Genomic DNA, 21,306 nt, shown 5'->3' on the forward strand with positions numbered 1-21,306 from the left:
CTTATGTTTTTTCTTTTAGTGTCCCAAGGAAAGAACTAAATCAGCCCACGTACCAATGTGTGGAACATTTTTACAGACTATTACTGTTTATCAAAACCAGCCTGGAGCAAAAATAATAAAATCTAAAATAGAATTATAATATTCATGTTAAAATACTACCATACTACTAATTATTGCTGGGTTTCTGAATTACATAGGAATATAAAAGTAGTATAAATGGAAGACAGAAGCATAACATATATATTAGAGGACCAACAAATTTCAAGTTAGTATTTTAACTCTCCACTATACTAGCTGAGATTCATTCACCTTAAAAGGCATAAGAAATAAATGCAAAATATGACCAGTCTTCGAACTATCATAACCTGGTGGTGCGTGTTTTGTGGTTTATTCTAAATAAGAATTATGTCTGTCAAAGGACTTGATAATATGGAAGAACAGCAATGTGATGAACTATATTTCAATTTGAAAATCAGTGCTCAAGATTAAAAACATTGATTTCTCACTGAAGATGAAGCTATGGATAACCTTGGCTGCTGCAAGGAGAGGGAGGACCCATGTGACTTAATTCCATGTCACAAGGACAAGCCAAAATTACTGTCAGGAAGAGCCCCTCTTCCTTCTCTGTGGCCTTTCTGCTGTTACAACAGATGATGAACTGAACTCATGTTTCCGTATTAAAACAGACGGAAGAAGAAAAGAAGGACTCACTGTTAAAATAAGATGTTTCACTTTAATACCAGGTTTTGCACTCCTATGAATACTATAGGGCTAACTGAGCAAATGTTTGCAAATGCTACTCTCTTTCTGACCATTTTCTGAGCCTTCACCTCTCAGACCTGAGGAATGCCTGGACAGCAGTAAGAAAATCTGCCTTTGCCAAATGTACTTGATCTCAGATTTCATTCTACAGGTTCAACCATCTCAAATCTTTCATAAAAAGTGAATATTCACCAAGATGATGTACAAACCTTGTGTCTTATGAAGGCTTCAGCTTTTTGTTGACTTAAGACTCAAACCAGAACCTTGGAAGGGAAAAATTAGACACTGCTAGAAATGGTAATGCAGAAGTGACAAAAAAATGCTCTAAAATGTGCCAAAATAATTCTCCTTCTCCTGAAAGCAAAATACAAATGCAAAAAGCATTTTCAAAATGAAGATGGTGCATCTCTTCTTTTACTTAAGTACAATAGGTTATTTTCTGCTGTATTAATAGAAAGTTGGACTGCTGCAACTCTAAAAGATAGTTATATGTGAGTTGGTCATTTGTTCACGTGCATTTAGCTTTCCATTACACCAGAGTTTGTTCTCAGAAAACAGATACTAGTCTTTTCTGTTTATGTATTAAATGTGTTGCAATCTTGCATAAAAAAATAAACCTGATGGTGCCAAGGATAATTTCTTAAAAGAAAACTTAGATTTTAGTAGATTTTCCATGTAGAAAATACAATCTTACAAGAGATATGTAGTTGTACTTGGTGCACTTTCATGTAGAGTTCATACAGGGAACAAATGCATCCTAGGAATGATAGCAAACACAGGAATTTTTATGCTGGTCTTGACTAGAGGCCATATTGCTATGATTTCCTAGAAAAACAGAAATCCTTTTGTGGCAAATTATGGAATATATAATTCATAGGAGAAGTTTCTTCCTAATTAAGTTTTACTTCTCTTCTTCAATTATTTATATGTATTTTGTCTTTATATGTAGATACATATTGCAACTTTTTTGAGTGCTGGTCACCAACATCTTGAGTTAGATCACACCTACAGTAGTGTGTCTTGTCTTGGGCCCCCCGCTGCAAGAAAACTATGGATAAACTGGAGAGAGTTCAGCAAAAAGACAACGGGCACAAACTGAAATGGGGGTGTTCAGAATGGATATAAGGAATAATTTTTTCCACAGTTATTTTGCCCACTTTTCTGCAATTTATTTACCTTTTTTCCTAAAGAAATCTTCTTAGATATCATGGCATTTTCATCCAGTACTTGTGTTGCTCCTGTTTCTTGTTATCACTGGAAGGGCATGACTGTCACCAAATACAGTCCTCATGCTGAAGGATTATTTATATAATTGTAATATTGGTGGTACTATATTCAGTCTCTAACAGAAACAAGTTGTTGGTTTTTTTTTTTTTTTTGACTGCTTTTGCATGTGAATTAAGATTTCCACTGATCTGCCACTGTGACGTGAAAGTGCTTTTTTTTCTTTCTTTCCTGGTAATTATGATTGACAATGTTTAACAAAACCCATAAGAAACACATATTATTGGTTATAGTGGTGTTTTAGATGAAGTTTATGAAAGAAACTATTAAAAAAATACACCTTGAAATGTTCAGCTTTGAAGTATGTCACAATCTACAAGCTATTTGAAAAAGAAGTTTATTTCCATTACCCATCATAAAAGAAGAAAGTTTTCTACCTGTTTTTGTTTCATCACTCACTGATTTGTTTAAATGTGGTTAAAAGTATAACAATTTACATATTATGTAGGAAGGCAAAGTTCTAATAATAAAAATACATGCAGTTCAGAGTTACAATGCAGAAAGCATCTAAAATATTTTTTTTCCTAATGGAAGCAAAAGTAAGCAATTAATAATCTAGAAGTTCCTATCACTTAATAAAAGAGCATTCTTGGTAAGGAATAACATTTTATCGGATTAATTTTATGAGCTATTTTATTTCTTTTTGTAGGCATTAAGAACTTCTTTGTGAAGAAAATAAAAATTATTTCAGAAAGTTTTTAATATGCTGATTTAAAAATGATAGTGGCTTTTAATGCAAGAACGCCCATTCAGTGGTAAAAATATTTCAGAATTACAATAAGCCTTACTTAGGGGAAAATGAGAAAAAAGCTTGCTCTGTCAGGAAAGGAAAGAAGTATTTTAAATATCCTTCATCTTCCAACTAACATTTTTGAGTACTTTATTATACAAAAAAGTCTTTCTGAAGCCTGCTCTGAAAAGCACTGCTGGACACCAATCTCAATTAATTCAAATGCAAATAAACTGTGAACTTCAACCTACTTCAAGGAATCCGTGCAAGCACTGCCAGCTCTCCCCTCATTTAACTCTTTAGAACTTATTTTCTTAAGATTTGAACTACTCAGCAATGCAGTCAAATAATTCACCATTAATTTAACTCAGTGTACGGTAAAAAGAGGGATTAGCTGAATAGACTTGCTGTGATCATTTCTAGGATAGTAAGGGTAAATACCTGCATAACCATTGCTATCAAAAAACGCTAAAAATAGATAACAAATACATATTTTCAAGTCACTCCCATACCGACTTGATAAGGAATCATGCCTAGCTAGACCACAACAGTTTGGCTGATTTCCAATTTGAACTCATTTCATTACATCTCTTGGCCAATAAACTCAGCCAATACAACCAGAAAAGCAGGAGATACTGACAAATAGGGAGCATTTTCACAGTTCTGCCACACTAACTGTGCAGAAACGTCTTTATCTGCACTGGTCTATCCAAGTGAAGACACATCTGATAATAAATGTAAGGGCTGGAAAGGCACACAACCTACCTACTATAGGAGACAAGACTTCATAACTAGAGGTTACTCAATTAACCCAAAACTTAAAGAATTTGTAAAATAGCACAAAGGAGGGGTAGCCTGTGGGTTTGATTTCTCTTGACTACATTCCCCGGGCATTAGTAATCTTTGTTACTGGGAGTGTTAGATGGAGTTTCATACAGCACTCTTTTCAAAGGTGCTGGTCAGCCCCAAGTCTCATTCAACCCACAGCCTTCTCAAGATCTTTTTACTGCAGAGAGAAAGTTTCAACCTACTGTTCTTCTAATAATATAAAAGAGTGTTCTTTGTCTTTTCTGTCTACCAAGAGGCAAGGAAAAGTGCGCTGTATTAAATATGTATAATATCTTATGCAAGCAAGTTCCCAGCCTTTTCATTTGTTGACAGCTATTCCCTATGCCTCAGAAAAAAAAAAAAAAAAAAAAAAAAAAGGAAAAAAGCTTGAACTATAAAACAGGATTAAACAGATTTGCAAATAAACTTGCTAATCTATTTACTTTGCTTCAAAATTACATAGCATAATAGGCCAAGCTACACTGAATAATTAACAATTATTTGCTGCTTTTGCTTAGAAAAATTGAAGAATAAGTCGAGAGTGGCATTTGATTCATTACTCCCCCTTGCGCCTGTGATTCACTCCTGTGATATTTAACGCCCTCAATTATCCCACAATACTTGCCAGTTTGGAGAAAAACATTCAGAAATGGATACCTAAGTTTCATTTGACCTCTTACCTTTGAAATTTCTAAGCCAGGTTCAGAATTGTTAAAAGGCAGAACTATTCGTGTTGGAGCTCCACCTTTTTATTTAGGTTTGAAACTGACAAAACCAAGCAGAGCCTTGCTTTCATTAGTATTTTATAGTCTCTAAAAGTCAGAGAAGAGTGACACAAAATTTACACTTTCTAAAATGTGATGTAAAAAAAACCAGTTTAGAACCGCATGTATTTAACCCAAGGGGGGGGGGGGGGGGGGGGGGAGGGTTTGCGCTACTTATTAGAGACATAATTTATGTGATTGTAACGGTTCTTTTTTCTAGGATTGAATATTTTTGGGTTTTTAAACAAATACTGAGAATTATTTGATACAATCAGACAAAAAAAATATCAGAATGACAAACCGGCAGGATTAGATGGATCTAGAACCCACCTAGAACTGAGCAACCATAGCATTTGGGTTTTTACTGAGTGCCATTTACTGTCAAAGGCTACAGCCCAGCAAATAGTGAAGTGATCCACTATCAAAAGTAAGCTTAGGACACCTGACAGGTTGTATGTATGTTGATATCATCAATAATTGTAAGTGTATGCCCTCACATGCACATCTTTGTATGTTGGTCAGTGTAAGCATGGTCTGTAAAGCACCACTTTAAACAGGGAGTTTCCCTGAATACTGATTTTATGACAAAACTCCTCCCTGACTTTGCATTAGTTCTGCAGTCAGCTGTTTGGTCAAGTCATTAGCATTTAGTTTTCTTCAACTTTTGAATGGTGGTGTTAAAGGTCTCAGAACTGCACAGTATACAAAATCACATCCTTACAAGTATACAAATATGCTTGAAGAATGATTACTACTGAAGACAGACTTTTTCAAATTAAACAGATAACCAAAATGGCTATGGACCACACTTGATGTATATATGTATATTTAGAACACCATTTTGTTGAAAAGTAGCAGTGCCATTTTACTTCCTTGAGAATCTACGTATTATTTCAAATCTCCATTTCTTAAACATTATTTATAAAATAAAGCAGCCCAATACAAATGAAGACATAGAAAATACAATCAGACGTAAGATATAAATTTAAAAGTGCAGAATTAATGTCTCAGCATCAGTTTATCATCTGATTGATGCTGGTAAAATGACTGATCTCAGCAAGTTCAATGACTTTTACTCATATAATGATGGATATAGTCCCCTTGCAGTTAACATGACTGTGTATGAATAAAGACTACTCAAGTGAACAATGATTTGCAGATTCAGGCCCTGTATATTTACAGATAAACATCAAAAGTTGGGCCATATACTTAGTCGGTTGGGGTTGTTTTGTTGTGGTTTTTTTTCCTCAGATAATGCACTGTTTGCACCACATGCCTCAAAATTAACTTTTAAAAAATATTTTTGTAATATCTACTTTAGAAAGCAAGCATCCTGAATCTTCATATTTTAAAAAGCATCATTATTTAAAATTATAACAAAACATTTCAAAGCAAATTAATATTCATGTCAATGACAGATGATAAGAGCTGTCCTAGCTGATGGGTAGACTATTAATGAAGGTTTGCAACCAGTGCAAGTGCTGTGTAATAAACCTTCTTTCCCTACCCTTTGAGAGAGGAAGGCAATAGCTGCTTCATAACTGGGGGGAGGGGGTGGAAATAGTAAAACATATGTATTTTCTAATTCTACCTAAATTTAATGAAAGCCTTGGCAACGTAACCACTTCTTCCTCAATTTCATTGCTTTCAACTTTACTCTTCAGTAGTTCTGTGCTGCTGCCCAAGTTATCTTTTTATTCTAGCTGATAAAAGTATTCAGTAAAAACAACCCACCTTATCATTAAATAAATGACGCAGGAGTATAAAAATGTTATAATAATATGAAACAGTCTCCTTTCATCAGCTTCATCTCATCAGCAAAAGTCACCTCACACTCACAGTTACTACAACTGCTAGCACTTGTGCAGGACAACTATGTAAAGAAACAATTGTGGTTTAGGTCCCAGTTCCAAAGAAAATTCAACACAGCCACAAGAAGATGAAGTGCTACATAATGCTAAAAGATACAGGGTGGGGACCTCATTCGCCTGCTTGTTCTGTTCAGCCATCTCAGTAGCACCAGCTACAAGCAGCAGCAGCCCATTCCTTCTAGAATCAGCCTTAATCTCAGACAGAAATCCCTGTGTGGTGCTCTACGTGTGCAGAAATCCCTGCATGGCGCTCTGCCCTGTACATGTAAAAATCCTTGAGTGGCACGCTGCATGTGCAGAAATCCCCGCGTGGCACTCTGCTCTGCGTGTGCAGAAATCCCCGCGTGGCACTCTGCTCTGCGTGTGCAGAAATCCCCGCGTGGCACTCCGCTCTGCGTGTGCAGAACTCTGACAACTCACTGAAGCAGTACAAAACCCCTCTGTGAAGCAGAGCGCTCTACCAAGCTTGCGAAAGGTTAAACACTGCTGAAATAGCAAGACATTTCATCTGCCCACACTTCCCAGTTCCGTTCAATTACCAACACCGGCAGTCCTATAATGTAACACAATGTGGTATTATTAAATCGGAGATTTGCATTTGCACCTTGTTGTAGCCTGGAGGAAGGCCTGACGTTCATCAGTCAATATCAAAGGAAACAATCTACAACTTTCACAGGCACACGCACGCCACATTGACCTTGGAGACAGAGGTGGGGATGATTCCTTTCAGAAAGGTACTGTTTCACAAGTTAACAGTGTTACAGCGTTAAATTGTTCATCAAGTAACAGGGTATCACCGTCCTTCTGTTACGCATGCATGCAGGCGCTATGAGAACACAGAGCAACATAAGGCTATGCTTTTAAATCCTCTTTTAATTCCTACTTTGCTCTCTACTACCCAGAATGACCTTACATATCCCTCTTCCCCCAGACAGAATCAACTGGAGCTTTTCTTGTCCCCCAAAACTGGTGTTTATACCAAGCAGCTTCTCTAATATCTTTTTAACACTCAAGATTTCTATAATAAAATATTTTCAAACATTTAAACATTGTCCCGACAGCAAGTTTTTAAGAAAAATAAACCTGTAACTTCTCATTTTAGATTCATCTTTTGTTTACAGAGCCCTTTTCACTGAAAAACTGCACACCTCTTTCCCAAGTGCTGCCCTTACGGTGACCTAAGCTCCCAACTTTGCTCTGCCTTTAATTGCCAGCTCCTCCATCCCATTTGCCACTCCACGACCGTTTATACGCAGATATCAACTGGAAAAGAAAAAAAAATTAATATTCCTGCTTACCTTATCCAAGAGTCACTGAAGTCCGCAAGGAAAAAGAGGAAAAAAAAAAAAAAAAAAAAAAAAAAGAACAACAAGCGCCGGGTCCCGGTGCGAGAATCGCAAACAGAGGAATACTTCTTCGTTTAACAAAGCCAAAAGCGGACCCGCCGCGATCCGGCGAGGAAGCCAGCTGGTGCGGAGAAAACTCGAAGCGATTCCCGGCGCCGCGCTTCCCGCCGCGCCCAGGCGCGGAGAGCGAGTCCCCCGGGGGCCGCGGGGCGCCGCGGGGCGCCCGCCCTTCAGCACCCGCAGCGCCGCGGACAGCACCGGCCCCGCTCGCCGCCGCCGAGCCCGACTGCCGCCGCCCCCCGGCTCCGCTCCGCGCCGCTCCGCCCGGCCCCCGGCCCGCCCCCGGCCCGCCCCCAGAGCTGCCGGCACCACCGGGCGTGTACCAAAACTTGCTCTCAACTTGCCCCCACCCTTCCTTTTTAAAAAAAAAAAAAAAAAAAAAAAAAAAATTATTATATTTTTTTTTAACACTAACGTCTCGTATTTCCCCTCCTCGCCGCAGGGCTCCCCGCCCAGGCGGAGGGCTGGTGCCCCGGTGGAGCTCACCGTTTCCCCCGCCCCCCGCTTCGGTCTCCCCTCCGCAGGGGCATCCCTGTCCCCCGGCCGCCCCCAGCTTGGCCTGGCCCCCACCAAAACATCGCAAACCGGAGTGTCCCGTCCCGTCCCCCCCGCCGCGAGCGGCGGCAGGCAGAGCAGCACGGGCGCCGGCAGAAAGCAGCAGCAGCAGCTGCTGTGAAAGAGCCAGGAGGTTTGCTGTGCTTCCGTTCGTAAAGCAGGGTGGATGTCACGCAACGTTTATAAGCTTTAATATGTCAACCCGCTACCTGAAAGCTCAGGTGTACCAGAGGCTTTGCACAGCCTGTGTCGGTCACCCCTACCATCCATATCAAGTTTTAGCGCCCGAGTGTTGAGGCAGAGCTCCTCACTGGTAACCCCTGCTAAAAACATTGACATCGTACCGTGAATCATCCTTAGTTATGAAACATAAGGGGGAAAAAAAAAAAAAAAAAATCACCCTGAGACAAGACTATTAATTACATCCTCTGTTTAAAAGAAGGATAACAGGTACCTTTGGACAAACAGAAGCAAATAAAACAAAAAAAAGCCAGAAGAAAATGGCCTAAAAATTAGAAATATATTTACCCGAAGTCACGCAAAGAAACAATACTTTGAAGTCTCACTTGAATCTGCTTTAACGTGAGAAAACAGATTTAGTTATCTATTACTTTTAAATTAATTTACCATCCATTCCACCACTTTTAAAGAGTAGCTACTTAATCTTCAATGTGAAATCATTACGAAAATTAAGTATCTACTTTGCATGGTATTCTAGGTTACCCACTTTGGGCCTTTGGGGAAAACGTGTTACAGGTTAAACTATTAAACTGTCTTTAAATCATCCGTGACTAGGGTAAGACAGACAGAAGTCAGCTGTTCTGACGTACACTAGCGTGCTAAGTTAATTATACTTGTGTCTATGTGTGGAATAAACTTGTAGTGAAAAACAAAACTAGGTGAATCCTGTACTTAAAGAACTGAACTAGTTAGCGTAGGAAATAATAAAATGGGATAGGTTAGATTGCATTAGCTTATTGCTATTTTGTAAGGGAGTTCTTATTGGACTGCTAATTAGGTCATGGCACTGCAAGAAACACGATTAACTTTTACACACAAATTGTAGAATATAAAGCCAAATCAACCAGACTTTCATTGATCCAGCCCTTTATAATTGCCAGTTATCATAAAGCCAGCTTGGCTGGCATCCGGATAACATTTCTGAATCACTGGGATTCTATTTCTCCCCTCCTTTTTCTCTTAAACCCTCTTTTTTTTTTCTTTTTTTTTTTTTTCCAAAGTACAGACAGAATAAAATTGCACTACTTAATGACATTTTTTGGGGTGCAAAGCTGATGTTGAGTCACCTTTGCTTCCTACTAGCACAGCTGCACTAGAAAATCTCCTGGGACAGAGGTAAACATAAAAATTACTTGTTCCACTCTAAGGGGAAATTGAAATCTCATGAGGGCAAGCAGGAACCTTGATCATCCATTCTCCCTTGCCATTATGAAAGTACATGAAACAAACAATGAACAATTACATAAATGTTTCATGTAACCTAATTAATGAAGGAGTCAGGCTGACTGTCAGATGATGCAAGGTCTGACATACTACAGCTTACTGCTTGGCTTTGCAAATTGGTAGACAAAGAACCCCAAAAATAGTACATGGAAGGCTCTTGAAAAAATTCTGAAAAATCTCTAAATCTTGTGAGGGACTTGCACTCTTAAATTTGAGTGTAAATAATGACACAACAGTGTAATACATTAAGGTATCTTGGCATTCTTGCATTTTTGAATGTATCTGATCATGCTCATCTTCTTTGGATACTCAGTGGGATGTCCAGTTTAAAAAACTTATTTAATTAAAATTCCTTTGATGTATTTGTAGCACATACAGGACTAAATTAGAGGAAAAATTAGAAAAATATATCAGCTATCACAGACAGTAGTTGGAAAATAAATCTTGCCTATTCTTATCCTAACAGCTTTCCATCTTCTGGTCAACGGATATTGTTTATGAGCTCTATTTTGTGTATTGTTTGCTCTATTTTTCCACAAAAAAAAAAAAAAAGTGAATGAACTACAATTTTTTTCATTATTTTGTGACCCATACATCACATCATCACTGCTTGCAGTTGAAACATTTTCATCCACAGAGTATTACACTGGGATATTACTTGATGTAATGCAGACTAACGTACACTACTTCAATGGAGAATTTATTTTGTGTTTAAAAATTAATTGTTAGGCCAGAGAAACTGCTTATGCTTAGTAATATGTTTCTGGTTTCTCTAACTTTAATTTGGATAGTTTATGATAGTAACTTACCAGATCCCACATAGTATGCCACACAATTTTCAGAGTTTAGTATAACCTAAGAGGCCCATGTGCTTCACAGTCAGTTATGCTTGGTTTTCATTTTTCTACCGGAATTACTGTATTTGAAGCATTTGCCATTCTTATAGTGGGCAGAGGAGGAGCAGTGCAGTAAGTATGAATGTTTTCTTGTAAAGGTGAGAAACACAGAGGAACTTCAAAGCTGTTTTAGGCTTGTTAAGACTACAGGTATTCATAATGAAGATTCTTTATTTTGTATTTATGAGGTCCTGTTTAATATAGGCTCCAATACAGCAGAAAACTTTATGCAAGACAAAGAGAAGATCAAAGTCCCAATCTATTAAGGGAAAGTCAATGCAAATAACACATGATGAAAGTTGTTTAGCAACCCATTCAGTACTTGTCCAAAACATTTGATCTCATGCTTTACAGCCTATCTCTTACTCATTGAATTTAGAATGATAGTCACTTTCTTTGACTAATTTGGATCTCCTTTTCTACCACAGGTAACCCTTTCTCCAGAATTATTTACCTGTGAAATGAATGCAGAATTAGAGAGTAAGCATAGTATTTCAGAAGTGGTTATTTTTCTTCTTTTGGTTTTTCTACTTCTAGCACTTCTAAAGCTATTTAAAATCATTTTTTGTGTGTGTGCTTGGATTTTTGTATTAGCAATCAGTAAGGAAAAAAAAATAGAAAATTTCAGCGACTTGCACTGTTACTCACTCTTCAGATTTTTCCAGTGACTTCCGTATGGCTTGGTACCCCCCCCCACCTTTAAGTGCAACAGCAACATTTAATTTTTCTGTCGTATATCTTTAAACATTCAAAATGAGAAAAGTGTTCCCATTAATAACATTATCAAGTTACCAAAGAATTCAGGATGCTCAACATCATTAGGAAAAAAAAAAACCTTTTTTTTTTTTTCTTTGAATCAGAATATGCAACACTTTAAACACAATTCTATTTGTAGCTCAATACCAGAAATAGTTTTCGGCAATCTGATAGATTCAAGCAATAAAGAAATCTTATTTCAAAATATACAGTCTAAAGTATTGCCCTTTGTAGGGTTTAATTTCCACTTTTTTTTTTTTTAAATTGGAAGAAGGCAGCTGCCCCTTCAGTGCAGCTGTTACTGGTGAGGATCATTGATTAGCTTGAAGTCAATGACAGCAGAACTCTCAGCCTGCTCTGACATGAGATGGCATGACTAATCCTCCAAGTATCTCTCTCTCGCACACACACAGCTTGAAGTTTGGGCACATACATCTTTCTCTCATCTTTCACTGGTCTAATTCACTCAATGTCTGTTTAACATTTTAATGAAAGGTGATAATGCATCCACTATAAACTCTGTGCTGATCAAAAAAGCACAATAAAGTGTGCTGAGACCCGGACCGGTGCTTTTATTACAACAGGGCATCATAAGCACCAGAATGGCAGACACTGGCAAATAGTATAGAAGAAAATTAGCTTGCTTGTGGCTTGAAGAAAGATTGTGCCAACCATCTGGCACAGGAGATCTCCCAAATGACAAAAGGATCATAAAAGACATATTAAAGCTTACTCCATATCTCCTCAGAGCCAGTTCTCACAAAGGGACTCAATTCCTTAAATAAAAGGAATATGCGATAATGTTCACACACAAGAAACCTATCTTTGAAATGCATAAAAATAATTTGAATGTATACCACAAAACAGCAGATGTAAACTCAGAAAAAAAAAAAAATCCTAGACTCTGAGGTTAGATCTGTAGATTTTTCCATTATTTCTAGTCAAATAAATGCTGTACATTCATTTCAGTGTGTAGCAACTTTGCAATGATAATGATTCTAACAAGATGACATTGCCTCCATTCTCATCTTGTCAATATAAAGTACCAACTGATTAAACAGTAAAGAGATAATACATTACAGAATTAATATGCACATTAAAAATTACTATTAAAAAATAATTGAGAAATGAGGATAAAATATTTAATTTCTTATCATCCACCCTTCTTTGACTTCATTTGCGATCAAATAATTTCATTATTCATTATCACAGAAATCTGAAAACATATTACCACTCGATAGTAGATAACACAGATTCTATTTAAAAAAAAAAACAAACCACACACACACAAAGAGAAAGCTGAAGATACTTAATTTCAGTATTTAGTCGTGATGTTTATAAGAGATCTCTTAGGGCATCTGTTGGAGAACCTTAGTATTGCACTCTAAAGAAAGCCTGTAGAAAGGGTAAGAAAGAAGGAAGAAGTTCTTTTTTTGTTAACAGATTTAAACAAGAATATTAATTCTCTTTTTTTCCTCTTCTGGGAAGCACTCATTCGATTGACTAGAGCATTTAAAGTAAACAACCAAATAAGAAAGTGTTTTAGTACTGATCCTGAAAACTTCACAGCTGAAAATATTCACTGTTGGAAGTGAAAGAGCTAATACTCCACATTTCATAATTTGGCAGCTCCTTCAATCATGAGTATTTAAATAAGTAATAAGCTGAATATATCATGCGGTGTTTATCTAGAAAGCTGAAAATTTATTTTGCATGAAAATATTTACTGAAACCATAGTGAGAAACTTAATTCATAAGGATTAGGTATTAGCAAGAATGGCAAAGTTTTTGTATTAGGCTTGTTTAGTCTTTAAGTTGGTTTTCCAACCTATTTAGATATTTTTAATTTTGAATTTTTAACTATGAAGCTTTAACGTAGTAATCTTGATGTCTTTACACCTTTGCCATGATTTATTTCTGTCCACTAACATGGAATATTCTCTATTCTGTACCTCATTTCCTCAAAGTCACACATGGCGGCAATTTCTGGAGGCAGATGCTGTGTAGCTAGGAGTTTTAGCTAGTTTGTGATAGAATAGAAAATAATTAACTTATTCTACAGAAAGGATAGCTTTTGAAATTGTATTGATAAAGTAGCAAGCACCCTATATCAGCCTCGTTAGGCTGGATTTATTTTTAAGCAGCAGTTCTGTCAGGACCTCTATCTTTCCTTATATATTTTTGTGCTTTCCAAGAGAAAGAGACCTGTAACAGCCACCTGCAAGCTCTAGGTAGATCTCCCTGATACTTTATTAAAAAACCACTGCCAACAACAACAAACCCACACGACCATCATGCCTAACCTGAGGCTGAGGCACACTGGCAAATTGTTAATATCCACTATCATTGCAGTTTAGGTAACCTTTCCCCCACCAGAAAAAAGCCCCTTGAGCAGCAATGGATAAGTTGTCTCAGCAAGATATAAAAACATTCTTTTGTACAGTCACAGCAAACTGCAACCTAAAATATCATCCTTTTGTTTATGTTATGCGTTATTATAGGGATGAATCTTCACAGAAATTTTAAAAAGCCATACAGACTTCTGAGGAAGTGTTCAAATATTAGATGTGCTCAAATGCCCTGTGCAGTCTGTAAACATCTGTGAATTGTCTGATCATTACAGCACTGGTGTCGTGGTTTAACCCCAGCCAGCAACTAAGCACCACGCAGCTGCTCGCTCACTCCCCCTACCCCTATGCGATGGGGGAGAGAATGGGAGGAGTAAGAGTGAGAAACACTCCCGGGTTGAGATAAGAACAGTTTAATAATTGAAATAAAATTAAGTAAATAATAATAATAACAATATAATAATAATAGTAATAATAATATACAAAGCAAGTGATGCACAATGCAATTGCTCACCACCTGCCGACCGATACCCAGACAGTTCCCGAGCAGCGATCGCTGCCCCCCGGCCAACACCCCCCCCCCCCCCCCCCCCAGTTTCTATACTGAGCATGACGCCATATGGTATGGAATAGCCCTTTGGGCAGTCTGGGTCAGCTGCCCTGGCTGTGCCCCCTCCCAGTTTCTTGTGCACCTGGCAGAGCATGGGAAGCTGAAAAGTCCTTGACCAGCATAAGCAGTACTCAGCAACAACTAAAAACATCAGCATGTTATCAACATTCTTCTCCTACTAAATCCAAAACACAGCACTATGCCTGCTACTAGGAAGAAAATTAACTCTATCCCAGCTGAAACCAGGACAACTAGAGAATCACTTCTACAATCTGAGAGTTCCTGCAGTTGTCTTAATTCTGTGTCATGGAGGTGAAGTATGGCTGCTTATTTCCAGGTGGGTTTTGCTAGGGAATAAGCCAATCTAAGTAGCGATTACATGTCTGGAACACAAGTCTAAATTAATATATACTCATGTGTCCCCTAATTCGCTCCTAGCCATATATCTCATCATATATCTAATTCCATCCCAAGTTGTACTAAGAATATAAAGAAACCTGTTCTTCAAAGAATACACTTACTGACTTTGAAGTAAGCAGGTCTGTGAACTCCAGTATCTGTATGGGGTAAGAGATGTTTCCTACAGTTCTGCAGAATAAGAGTAGAATGTAATAAGGTTCATAGGCACTTACCCTGTCTCTCCTTGAGAGCAATCAGCCCGACCCAGAAGAGCACAAGGAATATTAAATGGGGCAAACATTCTGGCTTATTGTCTTTGTGACTTTGATGTTGCAGTATTTTCCAGTTCTTTAGAAGATAAATTTCATCAAAGGTTCATATTGATATTACAACAACTAGATATGGTAAAAATGCGGTGCACTTTTCAGTTGGGAGACAATGTCATTGTCTTACATATCAGTTATTCCACAGTTCTACTCAGCCAGAATCCTTCTTTGTCTTTCTAGACATTATAACAATCTGAGTGAATCACAAAATGAAAAACAGAACAAAAAAAGCGCTAAGAAATTCAAGGACTATGGAAAATTCATCCCTTGCATCTCAATCTCTCCTTTTCCACTTGCAACTAATTTTTAACCATTTTACCACTGGTCCTGTACAGAAGAAAGAGATGATGCAAAAGAGCTAGTGTGCCAGTTTCATGTTGGCAAATCCTAATGCAAAAAAGGATCTCTTCATACTTCTTACTTCATATAATGCAGTTTCTGGGACAAAATTAAAGCTGTAGTCTTATATTCTGCATCCATTTTATGTCATTTTCCTTCTTGTTTCATAGGTCACTCTATAAACTCTGACATTCACAAGAAACCACCTTAGTCCTGCCAGTAATATGGTGTGAAGTGTTAATAGGCACACATTTCTTAAATAATGAGGGATGTGAAAGGGTTACTTGAAACTCTTCAGTTCTTGTACATCTTAGTGAAACTATTTCTAGATTCAGCTAATTCTCCTCCAAAATTTAGCTAATTTAAAATGGCAGACTTTTAATTACATATGACATACTATCCAATTAAATGTAAAAATCTATTTTCACCAGTACAGTAATATTTGAAAAGTTGAGATTTGTCAAAAATATAAGATTTTCTCCAAGTGCTTTACTCAAAAAGGAAAAAAGGAGAGTGCATTGCAGCTTGTTAAATATTCAGTTAAAAGATCTCTTTTTTTGGAGTATATCCTATCCTTCATGTAGTTTTTATTGGAGTCAGAAACAGGCCAAGTAGGTTTTTGTTCTTCATTCTTTCTGAACGTACAGAAATTTGTTTAAAAAGGATTACCCAGTCGCATATAAATACAATGAAGTTTGGAAGAAAAATGCCAGAAAAAAAATCAATCTTATTTTGTTTCTAAAAGCAATTATGAATCAGTAGTTGAAAGTCACTATAAATAAAATTGATGTGTTTATCCTTAACACACATCTGATTACCTTACTAGTATGCAGAAATACAGGAGACATTACTCCTGTATACTTCCACAAGGAAAGAAAACACTGGTGCCCTCTTTTTGCTTAAATGGGAAAAAGAATACCAAGAAGCTAAGCTGTTTAAGCAGTCACAAAAGAAATCTGGGGCACTGCTGGGAACAGAAGTTTCCCATCTCTTATTAATTCTTAATCACACGATAATCCTGCCTTATCAATCAACATGTAAATTTGAAAGCAGTGATTACAAGTCATCAGTAGTGATGATCTAATATTTTACTACAGTAGAAAAAAAAAACACACACAACAATTTCAAAGAGAGTTCAGAAAAATCTCAGCATGCCCTTCTTTTAACTTAAGTGGTACTGCTCATCTGGTATAATCCAATAGTATCGATTCAGTAAAGATATTTATATTCACTGTAAAATATGTCTGATGTGCTCACTCGCTCAATGTGTGCTAGAGAATATACACACACTGTATTCTTTACTAAAAAAGTCCAAAGATACATATAGTAGAGTTATACTGTCAACATTTTGGAACAGGATCAAAATACACACCACACTTCTACATTTGCATCTCTGCTAAATCATTTACTTGTTTTCAGTCAGGAAGTCATCATCACTCTGAAGTTTCAGAATTCATAGATTTACATAGTTCATAGCACACATTATGAAAATATATTAGGCACTACTTGTAAGTATAGGTGTCTAAGATATCAAGTGGCATTCATCTAAAATTACATTAGAAAGCTTTACGAAAAGCCTATTAAGTTGCTAAGTAAACCACACCTTTGAAATGCAGGTGCAATATGCATACTGTTTGCACTTTTCTGTGAGCATATATATTCTAGCACAATCTCTGTTCACACAGACCACAACTGGTTTTCCCCAGCAGCTCTCTATTCAGTGAATAGCTATGGGTGAGACAATTTTTACTTTCAAAAACTGTTTTCTTCAGGCACACGTAATTGCTAATCACTTATGAGGTGTTTGTTCTTGGTGACTTACTAAGCACCAAAGAGGCAGAAGACAAGTTTCAAGGCAGCAACCAAGTGGATAAACCCAGAAATTCTCTCATTAACCCACCTGCAATTGTGCTGTCCCATTCACAACAAATTCAGTCTTTTGCAACTGATAACACATTTCGTACAGAAATTATTTTACTCGTAATGGTGTCTTCCACAGTCTTGAGGGATGACTGAGAAAAATCTAAATTTGTGGTTTAGACAGAGCAGTATGGATTAGGTAAATTGACTTACAACCAATATTGAATTAGCAGTATTAAAAACAGGGGTAGAAGACAAGGCATTGAAGGACAGAAACAGAGGACTCGGTTATATTTTCAGGATAGGGTATTTCCTGAGAGAAACACCAGTGGAATAGCCAAAGAGGTTAAATGGCAAGACAAGATCACAGACAAAAAAGATTCTCTAGGCAGTCCAGTACAGGAAGTAGAGATAACATGAAGTGACAAGTAGACAAAAAAAAAAAAAGGGTTGAGGAATAGAAAAAAGCAAGTGAGAAGGAGGAAGGAAGAACATAATTAAATTTCTGGAATGACTGGAAGGGCTAGAGAGGGAGAATGAATAAGAAAAGTCAGTACATATGGTAGCGGAAAAGAGATATGGAAAGGCAACATCATGTTTCACCTGCTTTTTTTCTGGAAAGTGCTTAGCAAGATTTTGTTCAAAAGAAAAGCAGCAAAGCAGAAAGTTTGAGGGGTGAATCATTAATGGTTCCATCCAAAGAACTGGAAACTGTAAACACAAACTGTTACTCTGAATTGCAGGACTAAGAAAACTCAGTGCAGCATCTATTTGAAAATAACAACAATTGGCAAGTCATGTTAGAATGTCTACATCTCCTATTACAGAACAGAATAAACCCAATGTAAATTGGTAATCTTCATAATAATCTATTAAAAATTGCCTGCAAATGATGATTTACTCGCCTAATAAATTCCCACATAAGTTTGAATAATTAATATGTTTGAGAACCACTGATTTGGCAAATACAGAAATGGCAAAATTAATGAGTTACTCACATGACACATTTGCTCAGCTCTATCAGATAGTGCTCCAAAAATAAAGGTTAAAAAACAAGAAATATCAACAAGACAGTATTTGTCCAAATGCATTCCAGTACTATGCACTACTTACAGACTTTACCAGACATAATGGAGCTTATGGTGGCATCAGCAACAATGTGGATGGAGAGTGGATAATTACCCAAAGCCCTTCAAAATAAAATCATATTACACTCAAACCTGTGTTAGGTGCCAAGCGATACAAAGGTCTGTTAGGAGAATTGTTTAGACCAGCCATAAAAGCATAGAAAAATTGCATTCATTTACTTAAAACTGCTGTTCACACAGGACCATATTGTAGTCAAAGTCTCTGTGGATGTAAGACAAAATTAGTAAGTATGAAGTTCTTGTCTATCCTAGCTGTGGCATCTAACCCCATCCATGCAACATGGAGATACTATGTCGGGTACAGGTGTCAGTCTAGTTGTAGTAGCAAAGCAGACTAAGATAATATACAACCTATTGGTTTTGCAGCTTTATTTAGTGTAAACGTTCTTTGAAATACAGTTTTAAAAAAACCCACAGTATTAAACTGTGATACGGGCTTTTATTGAGATTATGCTCTCACTCTTTTCTAAATTTGGTGGTAATATTGTAGTCAGTGGAGTAGCCTCACTTTAAACCAAAACACACAAAAGTAAAGCCAACTTCATCATGCTGTGAATATACTAAAGTATTCCAACAGCAAGTCAAGAAAAAGCAGAGTTAAACAGTTCAGGAAAATGAAGCTGGTATAACATATCTATTTTCAAACATTAAAACACTATTATAGCAAGTGCTTTGATTTGCTGCCTGTGGATCCATTTAATTAAGTATGCAGCTGGTCCAGTGGATCTATTTGACTATGTATGAAATGGTGCGTGACTACATATTAAACACTGGGATGGTTGCAAAATTAAATCGTAGCTGGAAAAGGATGAAAAACTTCATCGTCTTATAAACAAAGTAGCAAAATAATTTAGATTATTTAGACATATTTTGATGCATGAATCTTATTTCTATCCAGTCCTGGGAAGTATTTGCCAAGTTCAGTTTCATCAAAGACTAACCCTTCATGTTAGGATGTAGAAGTGCTATTTCAAACCTATAAGCAATGGCTGTTCAGTAAACCTCACCTCAACGTATGGCCAACCTGCTTAAAATGCTATTCTAGCTTTCAAATCTTGCTTTCAAATCCCTCATTCATTACGCATCTGAAACAATTAATTGATCATAACTAAACCCAAAATAATGTCACCACACAACCTGCCCTTATTCATTATACATATATATTTCATATACCTAACAGTTCTTCTTAACGTACTAATAACCAGTCTGCAGAAAGTATACTGTGTAAAAGTTAATTCATAGAGCCTATTTTGGATAGACAATTTTTTGTATAGTATCAGGAAGACTATCATAAGGCATTCTTCAGTTTATATTGATTCTTTCCATGTGTTGTCTTTGAAGGAATTAAGTAAAATTCCTGCTGATCCAAGCTGTAATTGGTTATGCTAACTGATTCCATCTTGCAGCTTTTGGAACCCAAGTATGAACAATCTATAGCTATTTTTGCATCAAACAAATATTTCTGCTTTTATGAGTAGTCATTATTTTATATTCCTGATACAGTCTAATACAGTCTTCCAAATCTCCCAGAAAGGACAATTCTAGTGATTTTAAGTGTAGGGTAATGTTTTTTATTTAGCATATGACTGAGACTACTCTTACATTGTTTCCTTCAATAGAAGCTAAAGCAAGGAGACAATTATTTTGTTATACAAGCACCCAACTCTTCACATTTTGATTCGTACTTTAGCAATATTAGCTTCCAGACTCCCTCAGAGTCTAACTGAAGATTTAGATACCTAAATTTAAGTATCAAGACTTGAAGAATAATCATCCCTGTTCTACTTCAGTTCTTCCAGCAGTGTTTGTTTTGATTAGATAAATGTAGAATAATTAGAAAACTCTCAATTTGAATGTTTTGTTGTATTTTGGCACACCGTATCATACTCTATCTTGTCTTGCTCCATATAGCTCAAAATTTCATGCTGGCATTAACAGCTGTGCTTTTTGTTTTAAAAGTGAGTTTTCCATTATCTTTTGTGCCTTTTTCATCAAACATGAAACAGGGCAGAAACTATTTGGTGTGCTATAATATATCTCTCATACACAGTGCTCTGCAGAGTAAATGTAGAAAGTGTAATACATGTTATTGAAAAATTAACACATGGAGCGATCTGTAGAACATTAAACATTCACTCTACGTTGTTTTCCTCCTTTCCTTGCAAGTTTACATGACTCAGAATGTGAACAGTGCATATAAAAGCATCTTGTGTAGAGCTGTAGGACTCCACTGAGCAATTTGGATCAGAAATTTTAGAAGAGAAAGTGCTCTCCTGAGAGATTTGGGCATTTCAAATTTCATCCTTTATCCCAACTAAGATGAAAAACTGAAGTTGTTTCCTTTTTAGAACTTGACATGTACTTAAAATGAATCATCTAATCACATATTCTTTTCTTACAGAAGATGAGTAATTCTTCTGATTTTTGGGCTGCGGCTAACTGAAGAATTCAGGAAGTTTTCCATCTATTCATCTCCCAGCTATGTTAAAACAAACAGTGCTATAAGAAACACTATTGACTTTGATGGTCTCTTGGTAATAATCATTAAACAATTAAATTTTTAATAAACTCATAAATATTGAAAGCAACACATTTTCAGAATACTGAAAAGCAGTTGTTGATATAGTTATCTTAGTTGTATAGTTTTTATTCTGCTTCATAGTCATGTGATTTTCTTTTTTTCCAAATTCAATACAAACCTCAAAATTATACCTGTACTGCTTTCACCTCCTTAATTTCCCGGTTCTTGAGCCCTTTTATAGGGGTGTAATTTCAGTGTTCTTTTGAGTTTTGTCAAGTAATAAGTATCTTGCATTTCTCCAGGTGTTTTAAAGCTGCTATCCTGGCACCATCCCCCTCATACAGCTACACTAGCTGTTATCCCTTTAGGTTTCATTAGCATCACTGAGGTTTTGTCCAGTTTTCCATCTAGGGAACAAGTTTACATGAATGCTCCTTGA

The sequence above is a fragment of the Pelecanus crispus genome, chromosome 4 (assembly GCF_030463565.1).
Source record: "Pelecanus crispus isolate bPelCri1 chromosome 4, bPelCri1.pri, whole genome shotgun sequence".
NCBI lineage: Eukaryota > Metazoa > Chordata > Aves > Pelecaniformes > Pelecanidae > Pelecanus > Pelecanus crispus.